Source organism: Haliotis rubra, unplaced genomic scaffold (assembly GCF_003918875.1).
Source record: "Haliotis rubra isolate DU_JTF1 unplaced genomic scaffold, ASM391887v1 Scf121, whole genome shotgun sequence".
NCBI classification, from domain to species: domain Eukaryota; kingdom Metazoa; phylum Mollusca; class Gastropoda; order Lepetellida; family Haliotidae; genus Haliotis; species Haliotis rubra.
This window is the reverse complement of record NW_025765126.1, coordinates 1,306,449-1,328,366: the sequence shown is the minus strand read 5'-3', so window position 1 is coordinate 1,328,366 and position 21,918 is coordinate 1,306,449. Positions and strand designations below refer to the sequence as shown.

The 21,918-nt window shown below is 38.7% G+C and overlaps 1 protein-coding gene across 2 annotated transcripts in view; it reads left to right on the top strand.

Moving 5' to 3' along the window:
* Nucleotides 1-661: 661 nt before the first annotated feature.
* Nucleotides 662-21,918, top strand: part of LOC124265136 (protocadherin alpha-4-like) — a 50,858-nt gene continuing 29,601 nt past the window's right edge. Inside the window, exon 1 of one of the 2 annotated variants that reach the window (XM_046699931.1) lies at nucleotides 662-803. The gene's annotated coding sequence lies outside the window, so the exon portion shown is untranslated. Of the gene's footprint in view, nucleotides 804-11,868; nucleotides 12,161-21,918 lie in introns of those variants that run through there. The other variant, XM_046699936.1, reaches the window with a different exon arrangement.

Below are 21,918 nucleotides of genomic sequence, written 5' to 3'. Positions count from 1 at the left end.
GCGTGACACCAAATCACTGGGCACAAATAAGCCTATCAACATAGGGACGTAACGTGTAATCCCCAGAGCAGTCAACTATGTAAATTTGATGTGGTTTATTCCGAAAACGTTGCCGCGAAGAGAGAGTCTCGCCTGAACAGCAGTCATTGGAGACTCTTGTCATTCAACTGCCAGAAAGCTAAGGTTTCTGATCTCTGAAAAAACAAGCGTCTTCACCAAAATCGATACACCAGTCAGCCATTGCGACACGCCATGAAAAAGACCAGCCATGCGACTAGTGGGTTCCACCTGAGCGGCGACACAAGATTCTTCGCTAGCCAATGAAACACTACCCCGGTATGGCTTTACCTGGTACAGGTGTAAATATTCAAAGAGTTTAAACTAGACCACATTAAATATTTACATTGTTTTCAACCGCATGTGACGCACGGGTGTATTCGATGGGTTATATATACGTGGTTCTCAAATAAACTTGAAAAATAAATGATAATTTAGAAAACATTTATCAAAACCGGCAAGAATTTAACTCCGATGAATTGAATATTGACGCGTCACCTCTGGAACGAGATATGCCACCGTGGTGATGTCAACCGTTGCAAACAAATGAGCATTTATAATTACTCAGTGTTTAGGCATTAATATTCAGTTGCCACACATTTGCATGCGACAGACGCTACCTAGCACTCAGTGTCATGATTCAGACCTGATGGTGTGTGCCATTAATTGTGTTCAAGATGCTGGGGTAGTGACACGAACGTTCAAACGGCCGAGGCATGTGTTGATGATGGTGCGGAGAAATACAGGTAAGACTTTGTTGGTCGTTCACACGTCAATTGTTTCTTATACGGTCTTGCATATACAATACTGTAGCACCAGTACATATGTAATTGTTCATGATACATGAGAACGTATAGGTGAGAAACGTTATACATGTACGTAGAGGTATCGTGTTGGTTTTCCTATAATGGACATAACAAACTGTATTTTAGTTTCCCTTCAGCTCTCAAAAACACGTGCTTGGGATGTTTATGTTGACACAAACACTGCTTGTAAAGTTATAGGAATATTTACGATGATAACATTTGTGTTAAATGAGTAATTTCAGAAATATTCACGTTTTCTTGTATCCTTTTAAATTCTATGCTTCTATGATGTTTTTAGCAAGTATATACAGTATCATTGTAATATCGATTTCTTTAATGTCAAAAGGTACTGAAGTCTCGATAATTCATTCACATGCATGCGACAAGTATATGATTATTCATAATGTGTATTTTCTTCTAGTTGAAGCAACAAATCTGTCTTCCACACATACATGAATTCCCAGTACAATCGTTACATATTCATATTAAGAAAATAACAGTTTTAATTAACACTGACACGTTCGGAATAACAGGCGAGGCACGACTGGGTGATTGTAATTATGCAAAAACTCGTTGAACCAAACGAATTTTAAAACAAACAAACCTGTGCATAATTACATGCAGCAACTGATAGGGTTATAATAATATCGCACATTCAAACTAATTTTCCTCTAATTTTGTGAAACCGATTCATTTTGTATCAGTTGAACTCACAGAACCAAAATAGGTACTCTCCTTCTGCCGATCCTCAAGTATTTAGTCAATACCCAGTGGGTCCACATGAAGGTATCATTGATTTCAGTATGGGGGGGGGAAAATGGCGAATTATCAGGGAATTAAAAAAGCCTCTTGTAATATAAATCGCCTTATCTTCAACCTTAGTAACCATCTGCCTCATTCTTCTACCAATTATCAGGAGAGTATAAATGAGAAGTACTTCAGTTTCTATTCATAATTCACGCTTTTATTACATTAACCTGTATCAAGTTCCTCCACAAAGGAATCAGGAGTCCATGACACCACGATCAATGAGGTATGGTCCGTAGAACGAATTTGTTTCATTTTCACAAGACAAAACTAAAGAATGTGTTCTTGTTTGATAAAAGTTATCAAAGATTAATGACGCGTAATGCACGTGCAACAAATGCTTGCCATGTTTCGGATACGGGCGCTTTTAGCTGATTGTTAGCTCAGTGTGTAACAGTGTCATTACTTTGGTCGTGCGACATGACACACAGACAATAGAAGGAATTCCGACTTGCGACAACTAACTGCGACATTCTTCCGTTTATTACTTCTTTTATAGATTGTATTCTCAAACCAGGTGACCGTTTATCAAACTAAACTTTTGGGTTGGGGGCGTTTACAAGTATTGTGGAAAGTATTGTGTTAGGTAAAACTCCAATCGTGAACTAAATGAAAGATTGTTGGTAATTGTCCTGGGACAACGTATCTCGTATTGAACTGCTTTCAAGTCATTTTCATTTCTGATATACTGGCGGGGAAAGTTAGTGAGGTTTCGTTCAAAGTGATATCCTTTACTTCAGAAACATAAGTTTTGTGGATCCGCCTCTCTAGTGCAGCTAAACTGATTTTGAAATGGGTAAATGGGGAAAGGCATTTCAAAATAAGAAAGCAAAAAATATCTTTTGACATAAACAGAGGTCAATAAGCCACAACACTGTTCTCTATTCGACATCACTTAGAACGCCATGCATGGACTTCACACATTGTTCAAACATGTATTTTTGGAGTCGAACCCGGAAATTACCGCCCTACCTCTTCTTAAATCAGAAAGCCAGTTTCAAATGAGAAATATTACAAAAGACCGAACGAACGGACATACAACAACAAATCCTAAGGAGAAAAACGTTCTAAAAACAATAAAGTGGCCATACTTGACTTAAAGTGGTGCAGTAACAATAACCACCAAAGTACCGCTCCACAAACTGATCTTGAAGGCTACGACGAGAGCAATCTATGAAATAACATGTACGTTACGTACACTTTAGCGCTTCAATCGCTTCGGGGAAAGGGACAAAGAGACCAGAGCGGCTAAGTACAGTGGCATGCACGAACCGTGTCAAGGATGAATGTAAACAATTCTGAAATCTAAACACATATTCAAACATATATAGATTTTAAAATGGTTCCTTCCTATATGATTCCCCTCAATACAAGCGTCATCCTCTGCTATGCTCGTGCCCATGGTGTCTCTGATGAAGACGTCCCCGTACTCTGTAGTGACCAGAGGCTGTCCACGTTGAACAGTCTACATAGTGTTTACATTAATCCAGGGAGTCAACACAGCACTCGTGATGGCTTTATACGATCTTTATCAAACATCCGCTAACACCTTCCGACAACAAAGAGAACGCATATTTACCTGTCTATAAACCGTCCAATAAATTCATATTTACTTCATGAACTGGATCTTGTTTACATTCAAGTAGAAGATGTTGACATAACTATACAATTTGTATTTTCTTCATAGACCCTTGCCTTGTCAGTTTTTGAGAACAATATAAAATTGATGTTCTTTCCAGGGAGCGTTCGAACAAGAAAGACCACTCATATATTTATTGTTACTGCTGTTTTAGGTGCAATGTTCAAACAGGCCATGTTAGCTTTTGGGGCACATGCAATCTTATGTGTAAAGTATACAATACAAACAAAGTAAGACATGCTTAATTCATAAGTAAAGTAAAACGATTGGTATAAAGTATATTTCAACAAAAACGTTGACATTATTGGTTTGATAGAAACCATATATGAAGTCCAGAAATCGATGTGAGACAATATTTTTTGTGAGTCTGTGAGTTAAATTGAACAACGCGTCTGTAATGACATAGCGACAAGAACATTAATCAAAACATGTTGTCAACAAATCGGTTCCTTATCATTCATTCGCGAATACAGTCAGACAACCATACTGGGGATTATGGGGGAAAATACCTCAGATTCTTCTAAGATGCCCCAGCAGAATTTATCCCATGTCTTAGCTGCCGATGGTTGTGGACAATAGTAACCAAATTGTATAACATACTGTTCCAGGATCGAGGAGTAACACTAGTTGATAACAAATTTATTGATTTTATTTGTTTGATATCACGACTATAAACGCCTAAGTAAAACCTTCAATAACTTCCGTCGAGATTAACATTTCAGCGGACTTATGAACAGACGTCTGGTTATTCAAACATATATAAACTATAACGGCCGATATAGTTGAGATATTTTGACGCGAGAATACCCTTGCTGAGTGACGGGACACAGAGTGTTTCAGGTGTATATCCACATTTCGTTCCCAATATTTTCCACATCGGTATATTGAATTTAACTGAATGATGGGGATTTTTTAAACAATAGTTAACACTTAATGCTAATGTTACCGCTTCTTGATTCTATAACACATATGTTTTTTTATTATGGATATTTATTTTAATGCCATATTATGAATATGAGTATCACCTTATAGATACTCATTCTAACACATATGTACCGAGTTGAGCCCCACCCCAGCTCTAAGCAATACAGTATCAATGATGACACCGGGTGGTAAGAAACAACAGCATGTCAAAAAGTGTTCTTGTTGGTGTCTTCAGTGCCACATTTGACCTATTGCGGTAATAGCTGTCTGCTGAAGCATTTCTCACTGTTCCACAAATAACAACATCTCACAGAATAAAACAGATAACAATGACTGAAAAACAAACGCAATGACAACTTCCTGTATTAACTGCGGTGCAGGCCGCCTAATCATAGCAATCGAACTATCAACAAAACATCAAAGCCAACACCAAACACTAGACAAAATTAAATAAAAGAATTTAGATGTGTTGCAAATTTGAAACACTTGGTACAGTTAAATGAACAGGTTTAATTGCGCAAGTTCTGCTAGGGTGTAGACAAGGTTGGTGTTTTCCTGCTTGCCTGTTACATCTAACGATTTGTTTTCAGGGAAAGCCGTTTGTTATGGCTCTATTTTAACGTTTCGGCTTGTTGTCTTTCTAAGGCCGATGCAACGTTTTGTTGTTACGATCAATATTATAATGCCACGTGCCCTGACTTACGACAAAGTGGGTTGTGGTTTTAGTTGTCGGGTTTAACATAGTTGCGGGTGATATTGATTAATTTGACTTGTCAATTGACGGACAGATTGACGTGCCTGAGACACCTTCTTTCATCATTTGTGGATGACATGAGATGCAGCTGAGGTATAAGGGAAACATTTTGAGAGGAAGTTTATATGTTTGTGGAAATTTGTTTTGTGTTTTAAACATTTGTTGTTGTTTTTCCTATAGCTGTGACGACTGTTCTTATTTCAAATTCGACATTGAAATATCATTGCAAAAATCAAGGAGTTACACTTCTCGGAATAATACATGGTTAAGGTCGCAGAAAAAAGTTGATAAGAGGTATGAAATTGTCTTTGGATAATGCTGGTCAGCTGGTGGGTATGGTAAGACCTTCTCAGGATGTTAACGTCTTGTGTTCAGATGTAAAGGGCTAAAAATAGAGTACCCGGTTATGAAAATTATAGTACATTGATCTGTGTGAAATTGGGGACTGGATTGACCCTGTCGTCTATAATTCTGTATCCAGAACACCACACCAGTGCATGCTCGTGGATTTCAGCAAAGTGTAAAACGTGTAAAAACTTTACTCCCTCGGACATCAAGTTGACAAGCTGTGGTGTAACTGTGTCGTTACGCAGCTCACTCATCTCAAGCACTTAGTTCACAATATGTAAGATACACAATATGCCATGTGTGCAGGGAAATCAGCAGAACAACAGAACATGTATGTGTCCATCAGTTTTCTAAAAGTACTCATTTCTCGAACCGTTCAGTTTGCACAGGCTATCTTACATGATGTGATTCTTCATTAGAGGTCCAAACCTTTGCCACAAACGTCATATACACAAGGAAACAGAAAGCTGATCACGGACAAGTTTTGAACTGTGACACGTACTTGAAGAACGACATTCAGAAAAAAGTGATTAGTGAAAAACTATTACCGCTTAAAAATAAAGGATGTTATATCCTTACCACGTTGTAGTGAAAAAGATATGTGAATGGTTATTCTGAATCATGTATTCACAACAGAACTATTGTTATTTGAAGATTGACCTGGTATTATGTGGTAACTGCTGATTTTCTCATACTCAGTTAGCCGCAATACCCGTAGTCAACCTTTTCTTCTTTGTGTGTAGGTTCTAATTCTCACCACTGGCTGAAGCTCCTGTCCACCCAAAGGTTCAGAGGTTACATTTCATCCCATCGTGATGAATATTTGATCATGTGAGATTGAACTGTGACATCTTCTATATCTTCTAATCCTTACATATTTCGCCTGATTTAACAAAGTGAATATGCATCCGTGTTGAAAAAAAATATTTCTAATCTCATTTACGTTCATTTCAAACGAAATACACCTCCGTTGAAAAAAACACCAAAGATCAAAGATTGTATTTCATCAACCTTCCCAGTAATTAGCAGTGCCGTACCTCCCCCCGCCACTCAGTCTTTTACCCAAACACCCCTCCCATCCTAACCCTGTCACCCCTGAGCAATACCTTGTCCACAGGACGGTATTGATTCAGTGACATTAACCATGTCCAACGTCCCCATGGAACATCATAATGAAATGGTTATACGGTGATTAGCATGATCGGCCATGTCATCCTTCACGGCTCCATGGTTCTATTGACGCCTTTCCAAATTTCCAGCGGCCAAAAACAAGTCTGGATTTCCATCTCGAAGAAGCCCCCCCTGCTAGTGTGTAAATTCAATTAACTCTCAAGGAGGGTTCGAGTGCCTCGGGTATTGTGCGAAGCTTCTAATAAGGCTACTCATGGAATCCTACACCTCTTGAAGGGGGACACAACAGTGAAATTCTGTACATGTCCACGGGTTCTTTAAGGATTGAGCACCCAACGCCTTACTATGACCTCTTTGTGTTACCCCTTTACACCGTGGCAGACCCTGTAATCCAGCAATTGAAGCGAAAATTACATGATTAAGGGAACTCGAACATAGTGTATTGTGGTGTTAGATGTCAAAATAGAATGATTTCAAATTTCAAAGTTCAATTGTGGAGACGTTTGAATTAGAGGGTAGTGCAGTTAAGACATTCGTACAAGAAGTACTGACAGGCATGGTTTGACTTTCTCCATGTCTATCAGTGTCGGATATAGGCTTAAATGGGAGGACAAATGATATGCTTATTAAAGTGAGATTGGCAATCATAGAGACTCGTTTGAACTAAGGAAAACAATGTTCGAAATGCGTTGAATGTAATTCAGTAAAAACTATTCCAGTTGGAGAGTCCATAGCTGAGTATAAGTAAGTGATGCTTTTTCGTGCATCGGCGTTTTACGGATTGTTGATTGCTTTTACAACCGACTTGTTTTACGCAAATTAGTTATTCACAAATAATGTGGAAGAATGCAGGATATTTGTAACTTAAGTATACGCATGATAGGAACATAATTTGTATTAGCAGTTTACATGTATTAAATAATATGATAGAATCGTTGCATCTTCGGCCTAAGAAAATTTGAATTATGGCAGCTAAAGCAATAAACCACGATCCCTACAGTAGTATTGGAGTTGTTCTAATTTAGTTTGTATGCCCAACTTTAAAGCAGATTGATAAAAAAAGAGAAACAAATTAGCACTTAAATACAAAAAGAAAGACTGTGTAAACACTGCACCTTGCAGTGCCCAGTTCTCCACAGTCAGTTGTTTGAGCCTCTGCAGTGCCATCTGCCTTGTTCAATTTCCGGGTCTTGGCCGTGTATGTTGACCTGATGAACAACCATTCCAGTTCCTCTAAACACAGCACTGTGACTGTAACGTAAGGAGGCAGTTGCGTAAACGTGTTCGTAAGTGGGTAGTGCGAGCGCTGTTTACTCGAACTCATCAATGAAGAAGTTACCGGGAACGGACAGTATGTGTCTTCCTTGACGTCTTGGCAAATGTTTGGTCTGTCCATCAATTTGATAGGGTAACTGAGGAAATGGAGGGATTTTGAGCAACATGGGAAGGTCTTCAATGGCCAGTACTCGTAGAGGTACGTTTATCAAAGATACGTGAAGCGGTAAAAGTTTATTTGTTTCTCTTGTTTGTTTCTTTGATCTGTTGGCCCTGTTCAGTGCAAGTAGGAAAGAGCGGAAATGCACAAGGTACGATATATGTTATTCAAAAACGATTTCGTAAACTGAATAAATTTATCAGAATTCATATTAAATTATTATTCACAAACAGCACCACATTGATCCCTGTTCTCCGACAATAGTTTTATATATCTATATAGAATATTAAAGTGAGGCTGTGATGTGGAGGTAAGCTATATAGTGGATGAACAGACTTGGGTATTTTTTTCTTTACAGCTAAAATATAATCTTAATATATCTGACTTAAGTACATCCGATCGGTAGGATTGTAACTATCAATGCATCGTCATTATCCATCAGCTCACGGCAATATGGGCCGTGGACAATACATCTGATATCCATCTGTATCTGATTCACATTCTCTACTTATGATCCACATTTATCTGTATCTTATCTAACTGTCTCTGTATCTAACCCAAGCATCTCTATATCTAATCATTATACCAATGGACATTTATAATGCGACTTGTACATGCTCACGGGGCTAAAATACAATCAGAGGATGATATACAACAAAATATACATTGTGGGTTTGAAGTTTTAGCAATAGGTGCTCTTGAAGAGATAATCGTTCAAGCGAGATTTAAAACTTGCGAGAGAATCAGAAAGTTAAATGTTTGACAGGTAGAGAGTTCCACAGACATGGAACTGTGTGTCCGAAAGATCCCTTGTCGAATGATCTGGGATCGAAGAGCTCTTGATGGGGTGGATTCTGTGATGAGATCTTTGAGATAACGCAGGTTTCTCCACAATTGATCCGAATATCTCTGTAATAACCCAAGTTTCTCCAGATCTGATCCTACTTTCCCTGTATCCGATACACGTTTCACTGTATCTAACCCAATATTCTCTATATCCGATCCACATTTTTCTGTATCTAACCCCAGTTTCTCTATATAGAATCGAAATTTCTCTGTAACTAACCAAGTTTCTCTATGTCTGATCCAAATTTCTCTGTAACTAACCCAAGTTTCTCTATGTCTGATCCAAATTTCTCTGTACCTTACCCAACTTTCTCAATATGTAATGCTAGTTTCTCTATATCTAATGTAACCACACAGTTTGTTTGTTTTTTTTATCCAAATTGCCCGATGTTTCGTGCTAGGTTTCTATCTCAGATTAAATCTCTCTGTATCTGAATCACGTTTCCCTGAACAAGCTTTACTGTATCCCATGGCTGTTTTCTTCAGTTGCTGTGATCAATTGGCAGCTTACGATGATTCATGTAACACAATTTGACCTTTCAAAATGTAGTTATTGACAGAGACTCAACACTGAATGATACCCAACAATTTGATATCGATCATACTGCAGTCGTGTTATGTGTCTGATACATATGTATGGCTTTCTTAGTTTCAAAACATTTATACTCAGGTTTTGTATTGTGAAACTTGTTGTTTCACCGGGATGAGAGGTTGGAATGGGTTGGAAGGGCGTGTCCAACTTTCTGCGACTATATATGAAACGTAACAGGGACATATTCATGACATTCTCACACGTTGTGATGTAAATAATATTTGTCATAAATATAACAACTCGTTTACTACTATTTTGTAGCTAGAATGTCCATGGTCTAAGGTCATGCGCTCCTTAAACCATGTAAAAGTTCATGGTTTTTATGTCTTTACAGTACGGGACTTCTAAATGGCCTCAAATACCCTCATTTGTGTCAGGCATAGTGACACGTTGTTTAAATGCATCAGTTTATTGGCCCGCATCTTTACCACAATGAAGCATTCATTACCAGATTTCCCGCCTTTTCGTAATTTAAACATTCTCGCATTTTCTCATCTTGATGTTGTTTCAACATTCTAATTCTGAACCGTTTGACAAGCGTGATGGTCAACCCTTTGTCGGGACAACAAGGTCTAAACGGTGTTTACCGTTTTAGCTCCCGGATAAAATAAGATCCTGGTATGTTATAGTGTGAAGTTACAATTTTGAAAGTGTTAATCTTTTTCCGTGCGTGCCTAGTATTTCTGTGGATCAACAGGGTTTTATTTTTAAATATGTTCATACAAACAAGTGCATTGTCTTTTTGAAATATTGTTTGCCACTCAGTTTAAAGCAGTCGCGATTTTAGTCATTTATTCGCCAAAGTAAATGTATAGCGACACAAAGAAGCACTCTTTGCAACCGCTACGAATTTTCGAAAAGTTCATTTTAAAACCCATTTCTTTGAAACGAATACAAACTCTTTCAAAACATGCCTGATCTGTAGTTCATAGAATTGACCGATATTTACCCACTTGTTCATTTGAATAAAACAGTTCAAGTCACACAGTGTAGGGGGAATTAGCAGTGATTTCGAGAATGGCTGTAACTTTTAAATCACATATGTTTGAGCATTAAATATGTTTGAGCATTAAATTACGAAATCGACCTAAATGACACCAAGACCATCTGGATAGGTATGATACAGAGACATTTCACATCACTTCGTCATAACTGTAATTCACTGTTGACACGAACAATGTCTGTATTAAACTCCTGTGTATCGCACCTTAAGAGATATTCGACTTTGTTACATCCGATGATTTACCTTCCATAAACACGTCTTACTATCCAAAGGCAAGAATCCATATAGGTGGATATATAGGTGGTCTGGGGAATGTGTTACATTCATCCTGGGTTCGGGTGCCAGATTCTCCTACAATCAGATCCATGGTTCGTCAGCACCATTTATCACCATAGTTGTGACCATTCAAATAAGTGAGTGAGCAGGAATTTACGCCAGGTTTAGTAGTCTTCAAAATATATCGGCACGGGGTACACTGGAAATGGTCCTGAAATATTATACAGATCTTTGTGGGGAATCAAACCCTGGCACTCGGCTGGATGAGCAAGCACTGTAACCACTAAGCTACTCCATCGTCCCTCCTCCCTTCTTAACCTGATTGTAAACATATGACATGAGAGTGAAAAGTGACGAAACCAAACTTATGTTAACTGCCGCCCCATGATCTGCCCATAGAGTGGTAGTTCGAGCCCCGTTATTTTGTTTACCCTCTCAAACGCTCGGTCAAAGCCACATATCACCACAGGGACCTCAGACAAGGACTTCAAATATTGTGCATATTCATGGGGGAACCGAACCGAAAGAAAACACTTTAACCACGGCTACCGAAAGAGGGTATCGCATCAGTCATCAGAAGGCTTTCATATGGTTTTGTATGCTATAGCTGTGCTCCAAAAAGAGTTGGGCTATTAATTTAAAGACACTCTTCGAGTTAGGAACAGAAAGAGTGTGTTCGATTATTCTTCAAAAGTTGTAAAATCATGACCGCAAAGGCTGGAACTGCTGGAATACCATGACATGAAGCAACGTATTAAGGAATACTAACTTTCACAATCCACCCCACGTAAAAACACACCAAATACGTAAGGACATACCAAATACGGAAATTTTTCCGTCAAAATGAAACGTTTTCACATGAAAATTTACCCCCACAAAGTACCAAATTCCAGGTACTATATTTCACGCTTATCGACATTCCGTCCCTTCGGAATGGTTCATTGTCTCTTAATTACAATGTTATTCGTCAGTAGCGTGGTACGCATACTTCACGTGAATCGACATGGCTGTGTTGATTATTTACTGCCCCCCTTTTTCCAACAGCCTCGGTGTTGTCTTGTCAGTGTTTCCCCAGCGTTGTTTACCCTCAAAGACAAACAACGCCAAGTCTCCATTCCCAAGAATTGAAACAAGGATTGCCTTTGTTACCCATGACACACTTTAATGTTTTCCGAGGCCCGGGATTTGATCTAGTAAAGCCAAGAGTTCAAGCCACTCCTCCTCCGTTATACAGGTGGTGGCGGTGTCTCACAAGCACAACTCTTTTGAAAGGAAGTCAGAAAACATCGATGAGGCTCTTCAACGGCGAAGTTAGGTAATACAATTGAGGAGACTTACCAAAGGCGTCTGGCGATCCAAGACTTCGGCGGAGTAATTTCTGCTTTTCGCTTTAGATATTTCTCGAGTAGCTTCAGACTGTGTTTATGACTATTGGACTTCTTGACTTTGGATTTATGTGACGGGGTTTCTGTGTTTCAAACGGATTCTTTCAAGAAGGTGGAACTCGTTTCTTTGAAAAGAAGTAATTCTACAAGGACTCTGGTAAGAATGGTGCATGTGTTAGTTAAGCATCATATATTTCTTAAGGATTTTGTTTTAAAGAAATTTCTATCAGCGAACTCCCTGTGCCCTGATGTTTAGTGATATACATTAATACAATGTTCATCAGATTTTAGCTTTTGCGCCCAATAGAATCGGTTTCTGCAGTGATGATTCTCTGATGTTCTGTAGCGATATGTGTTGAGCTATTTTCATTTTAAGAAATCTCCTTAGATAAAAAGCGACAAAACCATTTCCAAAATCGTAATTTCATGTATGATTCCCACTAAATATTAAGCATGTGTTTTATGAACCACGGTCCAATATTGACGATTCCAGGTGCCACAGTGATGTGTTGCAAGAAATTCCCATTATTTCTGCGAAACATTTTACTCCCTTGGCAGTCTTCCAATTGTGTCGATGCTAATGTTCAGAGAAAATAATCACAAATTAAACTTTTATCCCGTGAAACAGACATATGGGATTTAGAAACTACATGGCAACGGTAGATACAAGGAACCGTGTAATATACAAACGGGGATTTATGTGCGAAACGTGGCGTTAAAGATTATCACACATTTAACGGTTTCAAGCACGCATGTGTGTGCGTGCGTGATCGTGCATGCGTCTGTACTAATGTCGGTTCCATCGTGCTAGACCACTGAGATCCTATGCCAGCATTTAACATGTATACGCCACTCAGACAATGAGTAATGACCCCTAGCCAACCTGTCATCGTTTCATCCCCGAGCAGCAGGCAGGGTAACATCAAGTACCATATTTTAGCAATGAATGCAGACCGGGCAGATGTTTCTATATTTGGCAGAGACAGACCTGTCTGTCTGGTCAACTCTGGGAAAACCACAACACATTTTCTGTCATCATGTCCAGACAAAAGTATATTTTTTCAACCTGAGGACATTTTCCCAATGGCATCATTTTGGGGAGCAAATTATAGTTTTCAAACATATCCAGTGTTTCTTTAAAGGTGGAATTCACTCGCAACGGATTAATATTCAGTGACGAGCCCTCTGTGTAAAACACCTACCTACAAATCCATGGTTTACAGACTTCATTAGTCCGGAGTATTGTTAATCTGGACGATGTCACTTAAAGGGTTGAGTCCGGAATAACAGTGTTTGCTGTAGATCTACGCTGGAAGCAACTCTAAAACCGAGCGTACACGACCCGCGGCAGTCAGTTAGGTTTTTGTTAGTCTGACTTTAGTTCTCCGTGACCTCGACTCCCAGTCGGGTGAGAAGAAACAAGACGCTGTGGACCAAGACCCTTCTATTAAACACTGATGTAGGGATGTATGCGAACAGTAACATGGTAGATTTGTATTTAGTCATGAAAACGATTACTTGTGACCTGTTGTACATATTTTGCGAATACTTGTTTACAGGTCATCCTTATATAACAGAGTATCGTGTCGTGACCTGATGATACGTAAAGATACATGACCTGATGGTACTTAACGATACATGACCTGATGGTACGTAACGATACATGACCTGATGGTACGTAACGATACATGACCTGATGGTACGTAACGATACATGACCTGATGGTACGTAACGATACATGACTTGGTGATACGTAACGATACATCACCTGATGGTACGTAACGATACATGATCTGATGGTACATAACAATACATACCTGATGGTACGTAACGATACATGACCTGGTGATACGTAACGATACATGACCTGAGGACGATGCACCTGTCGAGGATCAGCTTCTTGTAGATCACTTTCACAATGGATTTGGCTCCTGATAGGACAAGGATGAAGCTATCAAATGTCTTGTATCGTATCGCGACCTTACTATCGATATGTCTCATCGCACCGAAGTATGCGTTTATATTTCAACTGCACACATGAATTCTGGTATACTTACTTATTTTTGTTTGCCCAATATTTTATCTGAGCAGTGAAAGGGGATATAAATTTATAGTTAGGAATCCAGATGTAATTTTCTAGTCGAGATACCAATATTTTTATGTATTTTTTAATCTTTTTTTATTCCATTTCAAGTTGCATGTACAGACAGAAGAGTGACATGTGTTGGCAGTTATATCATCAAGTTGGTACAACATTGTATACACATATGCGGGTGTACATATAGAGATAAATAGGAGTTAAGTTGGAAAATATTATTACTGTAGCGGACACAATAGTATGAGTAGGTCAAACTGCATCTGTGCTAAATTAAAATGTCAGAGTACCATATTTAAGTGTTGCCATTTCCTAGTAAAACAACTAAATTTATTATTTTTCTTTGCAATAAACCTTTCGATATAGCATATGTCTTTAAGTAACTTGAGAAATTCTGCAAAGGATATATCTTGCTGTTTAAAGCTTGAAGTATAGATTAATCTTTTTGAAAGTAGTAAAATGTGATTTACTACTTGGTTATTTGACGGCAGTCCCAACATAATGATGAAGTTAGATAGTGTCAGATTGGTTTGAAGGTTATCATTAAGGCATTCTTCAACTTTAACCCAAAAGTTTAACCGAACAAATTGACATTCAAAGAAGACATGTGATATATCTTCAGGGACGGCTTTACAAATGGTACATGTATCATCATCAACTAACTTCATTTTCAATAATTGAAATATTGAAACCTTGAAAATAATCCACAACCAACGAGGCCCTAAGAAATGGGCTGACAGTTTTGATCGTTTCCGACCTTACTACTAACACGATCCCATCTTTTACATTGACCTAGCACTAAGATCAGTACAAATATCGTACAATTTCAAACAGTCGACCCAGCGTACAAGCCACATCACATACGCATCACTTAGTGCCCATTCCTCATCCAGTTGACACGCCTTCATATAGCAGTAACACTGTTCAAAGCTGCGTGTAACCTCACTCACTCACTCGCTCACTCATCCAGCTGACACGCTTTCATATAGCTGTAATACTGTTCAAAGCAGCGTGTAACCTGGCTCACTGTCTCACTCATCCAGCTGACACGCCTTCATATAGCTGTAACACTGTTCAAAGCGGCGTGTAACCTGGCTCACTCACTCACTCACTCATCCAGCTGACACGCCTTCATATAGCTGTAACACTGTTCAAAACGGCGTGTAACCTCACTCACTCACTCATCCAGCTGACACGCTTTCATACAGCTGTAATACTGTTCAAAGCGGCGTGTAACCTGGCTCACTCACTCACTCATCCAGCTGACACGCCTTCATATAGCTGTAACACTGTTCAAAGCGGCGTGTAACCTCACTCACTCACTCATCCAGCTGACATGCCTTCATATAGCTGTAACACTGTTCAAAGCGGCGTGTAACCTCACTCACTCACTCATCCAGTTGACACGCCTTCATATAGCTGTAACACTGTTCAAAGCGGCGTGTAACCTCACTCACTCACTCACTCATCCAGTTGACACGCCTTCATATAGCTGTAACACAGTTCAAAGCGGCGTGTAACCTCACTCACTCACTCATCCAGTTGACACGCCTTCATATAGCTGTAACACTGTTCAAAGCGGCGTGTAACCTCACTCACTCACTCATCCAGCTGACACGCCTTCATATAACTGTAACACTGTTTAAAGCGGCGTGTAACCTAGCTCACTCACTCACCCACAAGAGTCCTGGTTTCCTTTTGTTCTCTGACGATGCAATACAATCAACTAATTAGAAATAAACAATATGGATTTAAAAGACGAATAGAAAGCATAAAAGAACCAATCGACAGTTGAAAGACCCTATACTGCGGTGTAACAAGCACAGTAAGTCTTTAAAAACATATTCAAACTACAAACTACTTCAAAAGATAGAATAGAAACAAAGCGGTCTTATAAAGACAGTTGAACAAGGTACCAATGTAAATATTTAATACTCCAGGCACAAAATGCCTTGGGTAGATGTATATTTTATACCATTTGCCTCAAGTGATTTGATTCACAGCGTCAAATGAAGCGTGTCTCCTTTAGAAGTGCAACCATTCGATCTTAACACTATGCTGATTTATTCAGAATGTCAAAATCAATACCCTGTGATCATTTTCGTTTGTACGGAATAACATGCTTCGTTTGATCTACTGAATAGGAACAATGTTAGAGTGGTGCACTGAACACCAAACTGTGAACTTACTGCAATAAGACATGCCGCATGTATTGTTTCTAATTGAAGAGGACAGATAACGGAATTCGTGTACTGTTATATATTTCACATATATATATATAGCATCAGCTGAGCTATATACCTCTATTCCTATGTTAAATTCGTGGCCCCTACCGTGCCGGTATCAACACTATCAGCCTATACTGGTCGTAAGAGGCGACCCGGCGGATCGGATGGTCAGGATCGGTGACTTATTGATTATATGACTTCAATACTTGGTTGCTCAAGATATCAGTCATCGGTTTGTGTGGTCAATACTGGAAACAAACAAGTAACCTTAACAGTGATAGCTTTTTCACTAGAATTTGCTTATTAGACTACTTATTCCAGATGGTGTTCATGTACCGGAGACAGGTATTGAAGACTGACTTTAATGGCTGTGGGAGGTGAAGTGCTTTATGTCAACAACTAATTAAGTGTAATGTTAACACCTGATGACATTGTGTTGTCCTTGTTTCCTGATAAGCTCTGGTTTGCTTTGGAGGTACAAATGTAATTCCCAAACAAAGCCCAGTCTGTTGATTATTCTCTTTTTGCTGAACATCATTATACATGTACATACAACTTTCACAAACAAGCATTTGAAGACCGACTACAAAAAGAATAACTGATTATCTGCCGAAAACTTTTCTTTTGGGGTAAAAGGCAAAATAGAGACAAAGATGTGTAAGAATTAGTATTAATTTTTACATTTTACAAACCAATTGGAATATATATTTTGTTACATAGCATTTGCCCTCCCTTGTATCTTGTAATGTGTGTCTGTTATGCAGATAAAAAAGATTTAAAAAATACCGTAACCTTGATATTTACATTTATTCATCTTAGATATATTGTTTACACCCAAATGTTGCAGGGTTCCCAGTCAGTTACTTGTGATAAATAAATTCGCAAGAACTGTATTTTGATAATTTTAAGACCAACTTTAAAGGATTCTTAACATGAATCCACTATTCTCTTCATTAACGGCATTAACATTGTGTTGACATTGTGTTCACTATGTCAATAGGCATATCAATATTGTGTCATCGTTGTGTCCTGTACATGACTCAGGCACCCTGTCTGCAACCTGTAATACTGTCGTGGTGATAACGAAGACGGTGGACAAACACTTCTGTGCATCACAGAACAATAGGGCCTTTAGCTATACGCATTCCAGGAGGAAGTCTATTTATTTTTCACTTTTTCAGATCGTGTTTTGTGGTGTTTGTAAGCGCTTGAAATTTGAGGAGGCGAAAGAAAGGAATCTACTAAATCCCTTTGATTTTTCTATCATGATATTATCATTTCTGTAGCAAAGCATGCTCAGAAAACACATAAATATTGGGACTCCACGAACATGCATTTAAAGTCCATAGTGCTTATGTATGCAAGGTTATATTGCAATGTCAAAGAACGTAAACAATATTATAATCTCCATGCAGAACTGCAAATATTGAAATGTTTACTGAACACAAATCAACATTTTATCCTATAAAACAGATATATTTTCCGATTTACAAACAACATGAAAACAGTAGAGACACGGAACCGTTTAATATTGATACAGGGATGGGAGCTTATTTGTGAGAGGTGATGTGATGCAACGTCGCCTTCTACATAATACATCTAACACATGTCAAGCACTCACATATCTGTCTGTATTTTGACTAAACATGTCCGACTACCTTCACAGAATGCTTTTGTTTCAAGTATTAAAATCTACATCTAAACTGTCAGGTAAATGGGCGCTTAAAATTAGGACTTACCCATTGCCAGGCTGAAACAATGCAAACTTCAGGTCGAAAAGGCAGCTAGGATTCATCACCACCGAATATCCACTTCTTGTATGTTTTATGGGTGTAGTACAACAGAAGGTAGTATTCTACCTTCCACGACCTCAGAAATGGGCAGGCTCACGTGAAGCCTTGCTTAATTATTGTCTTAGCTTTTTTGTGGAACTCACCATAGTCTAGGTATAGTCCAGATTATCTGCTAACTAAAAGCGAGAAAAAACATTTTCCAATGATGCTAGGAATTCTCCTCTTCAAGAGTTCGGTGTACCATTCCGACTATGTTATAAGCATGGGTTTTGTCATCATTTCAAATATCGATGACATAAGGCATTCATGACAAGGTCAGTGTCTCCTGTCCACCGGTGGCAACCAGGAAACGTTTCCAGTTCCCATTAGTTTTGAAATGAAAAACCTTTGGTACGAAATATATGTCTTGTAATATAGGGACATGGCTGCTGTTTTAATGGTTATATATATGTAACTGAAATAATTGACAAAACGATCTTTTAGGATGGTATATATAGTATTACATATTTATTGAAGTTTAAGGTTCACCGAAGTTCAGTAACACTCCAGGGAGTTCCTCTGTGTCAGCTTGTACACCTGTTCCAACGTTATAAGTGTCGAGTTTAAAACAAACTGATTTCTCGGTGTTAGACATTACTTGTGACAGACCTTGTTTTATCGACAGTTTAAGTTCGATATAACTCTTGATTAAATGTGGTTTTAGTCTTCTTTAAATGTAACCTTGAGTGTTATGTAGACGACACCACTATCTAAATGAGATTTGTTATATCTTCAAGTAGATCCACACAACATTAAACAGGGGGATTTGTTTTCGCTTGTTTGTGGTAGTCGTAATAAAGGGGGAGGTAACTCTGAACTATATGTTCACCTGTGACTGTGAGATGCTGCACCACAGCGTTCGCGCATACCACAGAACGTTTCTTTGTTTCATCTGTTTACACTTTTCATTGTCTGTTGTTGACCGGTGTCTTACCATGTATTAGCGATGTTTTATTTTCTTCAAATGTTTCACATAACGATTCAAGGCCAGAAAATACAAAATAACATTTTTAAACTGTTGTCCATTGTAGTTGAAAATACGGACGTGTTGTGAATGGATGTAATTTCTGAACGTGAAAAAGAACGGAATAGGACTTAGTTGGAGAACTTTCAGAATATCGGAGTTCGAATCGGGATGAGTTGAATGTTTAGAACTCAAATAGTCATATTTATTGTTCTCAACTTCAAGGATCGGAAATGAACACCGTTGTCATTTACACAATGCTGTCCGCTTTGAGCGCAAACTGGCAAACAGAAGTATAAAATGCAACAGCTCAAGAAACGTAAATCCCAAAAGATTCTAAAAAGTGACAAGGTGCTTAAAATAGAGCTTTAAGGTACCGTTATCCTAGTGGTGAACGGGTGAGTTTCTGCATTCGATATCTGTATAAATATAGTAGTACGTAAAAGATAATATTACCTGACAACATTGCATGCGTGTCCGTATGTTTACATCAACCCAATGTTTAGTTTGTCTATACTGAGAGTTCGAGTCCCGGTTGGTTCTGATCTGTGACTGGATTTGTCAGGTCTATGCCCGTGCTCATGGGTTTCACATAACGGTAAACGTCTAGCACCTGTTTCACTTCGGACGGTACTCCTGTATCAACACATCGACATAATGTACAAACCGGCATTAAAATCTGTCGCCATGGTTTCTGACTTCAACATGTGTATTTCCCTTCCGTTATGTCCTACAGGTCCTTTGAGAATTATTTCTTTTCTCTTTTCTCCAACTTGCGTGTAAGGGATGTTCGACGCCGCAGTCGACGATACTCCGTCTGTGTGTATGTCATAACGGCGTGTAAATATCCCGGTCAAACCAGTGATTGAAAGCATGAGCACAACCTAAGCCAACTGTGTTGTATGTGTGTTTGTATACACTCCTGACCATCAGATCCGACCCGACTCCTCTTACAAACAGCGTAACAACGCGTCAAAGACCTGCTCTAACCGGGTCGCTCTAGTTAAGCTTATCTTGTGACGGTATGGTGCAATCATTATCAAATAAGTGGAAAAGGCGATTAACTGGAAACTTCTCAAAATTCGAATTCGGAACCATTAATATAGGGGTTTGTTTCTTTTAGGGAGTGGAAAATGCTTCTTACCATATTCTATAACTCACATACAGTGTATAACTTTCCGTGCTAACTCTATAAATTATCTTCAAACGGAAATATGTTGTCAACACTCAACAGCAATAGAAATTACCGAAAGTCGTGTTTTCGAACTGGATGTCGAAAAACATTAGGAGGATAGTGTTATCGTTAAAAAGTCGTTAAAAGCTATTTTGAAAACAGGAGTCTCTTTATCTGAGTATTAAAATATTTAAGCAATCATCCTTTAATGTTTCAACTTCAAAAAGACAGTTTCAAAGAACAATGGAATACTATCACTTCGTTCCCGCTTCAAAAGGTTTAGTGTTTAAGACAATCTGTCAACAAAACAAGTTCATTTTAGCAACAAGTTGTGAGTTCTATTGAAAGATGACACGTTTTAGTGTTGGTCAGTGGTATTCCATTGATGGACAGGTGTGAAACAAGGACAACCGATGACCGGTGTTGGTGTATTGTTGAGTGAGTGTATTGTCTCACACTGAGGCGTTGTGAAACCCCGGTGTGTTAATCCCTGGACCATGTATTGAAAGTGGAACTAGCCTAATTTAATTCATCATTGTACATCAAGCATTTGTTATTGTTTGCTCATGTAATGTATCTATTCGTCTACACCCAATACTCCCGCAGACATTTTAGTCTTATGTCCTGAATAAGTATGGTTAAAGTGGTTTCTTTTATTGAAAATAGATTATTTTAGAAATAGAAGCATCGTTCGTGATGTGTGCATTGTGTCATGTAGGGTATGATAAAGAAAACACACTGTGAACGTGAACACCCGGTGTTATAATTGATTCACACATCCTCAGGATCTAGTATCTAGTCGGAGTAGTTTAATTTGTGTCTCATCATGATATGAACCATGTAATGATTTAAAGCGGATAAATAATTCACTGTACAATTCCACCCAAGTTTCTCTGAATGATAGTTCAAATATCAACAATCTAATTCCTAAACAACTTTGAAACTCACAAAATAACACTCAAACTTTATTTAATATTTGAAATCCAATTCACCTGGTAACACTTCAACATCACAATCCGTCTAAATTCATTGACATTCTGCAAAACTGCATGGCATAATATTTCACGTATCGATGTTTCACTCCTCAAATACTTTACAACGAATTCAGCGACGTCTCAGCCACGTAAAACATATTTGCTGCTCTGCATCCCGACGACGACATCGCCATCGACCACGGTTCCAACGCGACATCCGTTGGAGAGGAACGTCGGTTGTGTTGATTTTATTTCTCGAGGGTTAGCATGAAACTTCCGCGCGTGAAATGGGTAGGCGGCCAACGGAAAGTGACGATTCCTGTTGTTTACCCAAGAAATTATCGCGACTTTTTAGCTATCCAGTGAGCATTAATCAACAATAGATTGAAGAGTTGACTGAATTACGACTACGGCGAATCAATTAGCATCGAGTGTTGATCAATGCGGCTTAACGTTGTAAATGCGGGAGGCGACGATTTGTGACAAACTAGTTACTGATCGGAGTAAGCCTGAAAACAAACACCGCATTATACGAATACTTATTTGTAAAGAATGTTTGAATGGGCCGGATCAGTGTAATTGATTCGAGGGCGAAATGCCCAGCGGTCAGCCCATGTTTTCTTATGTCCGAGTTCGGACAATCATCCA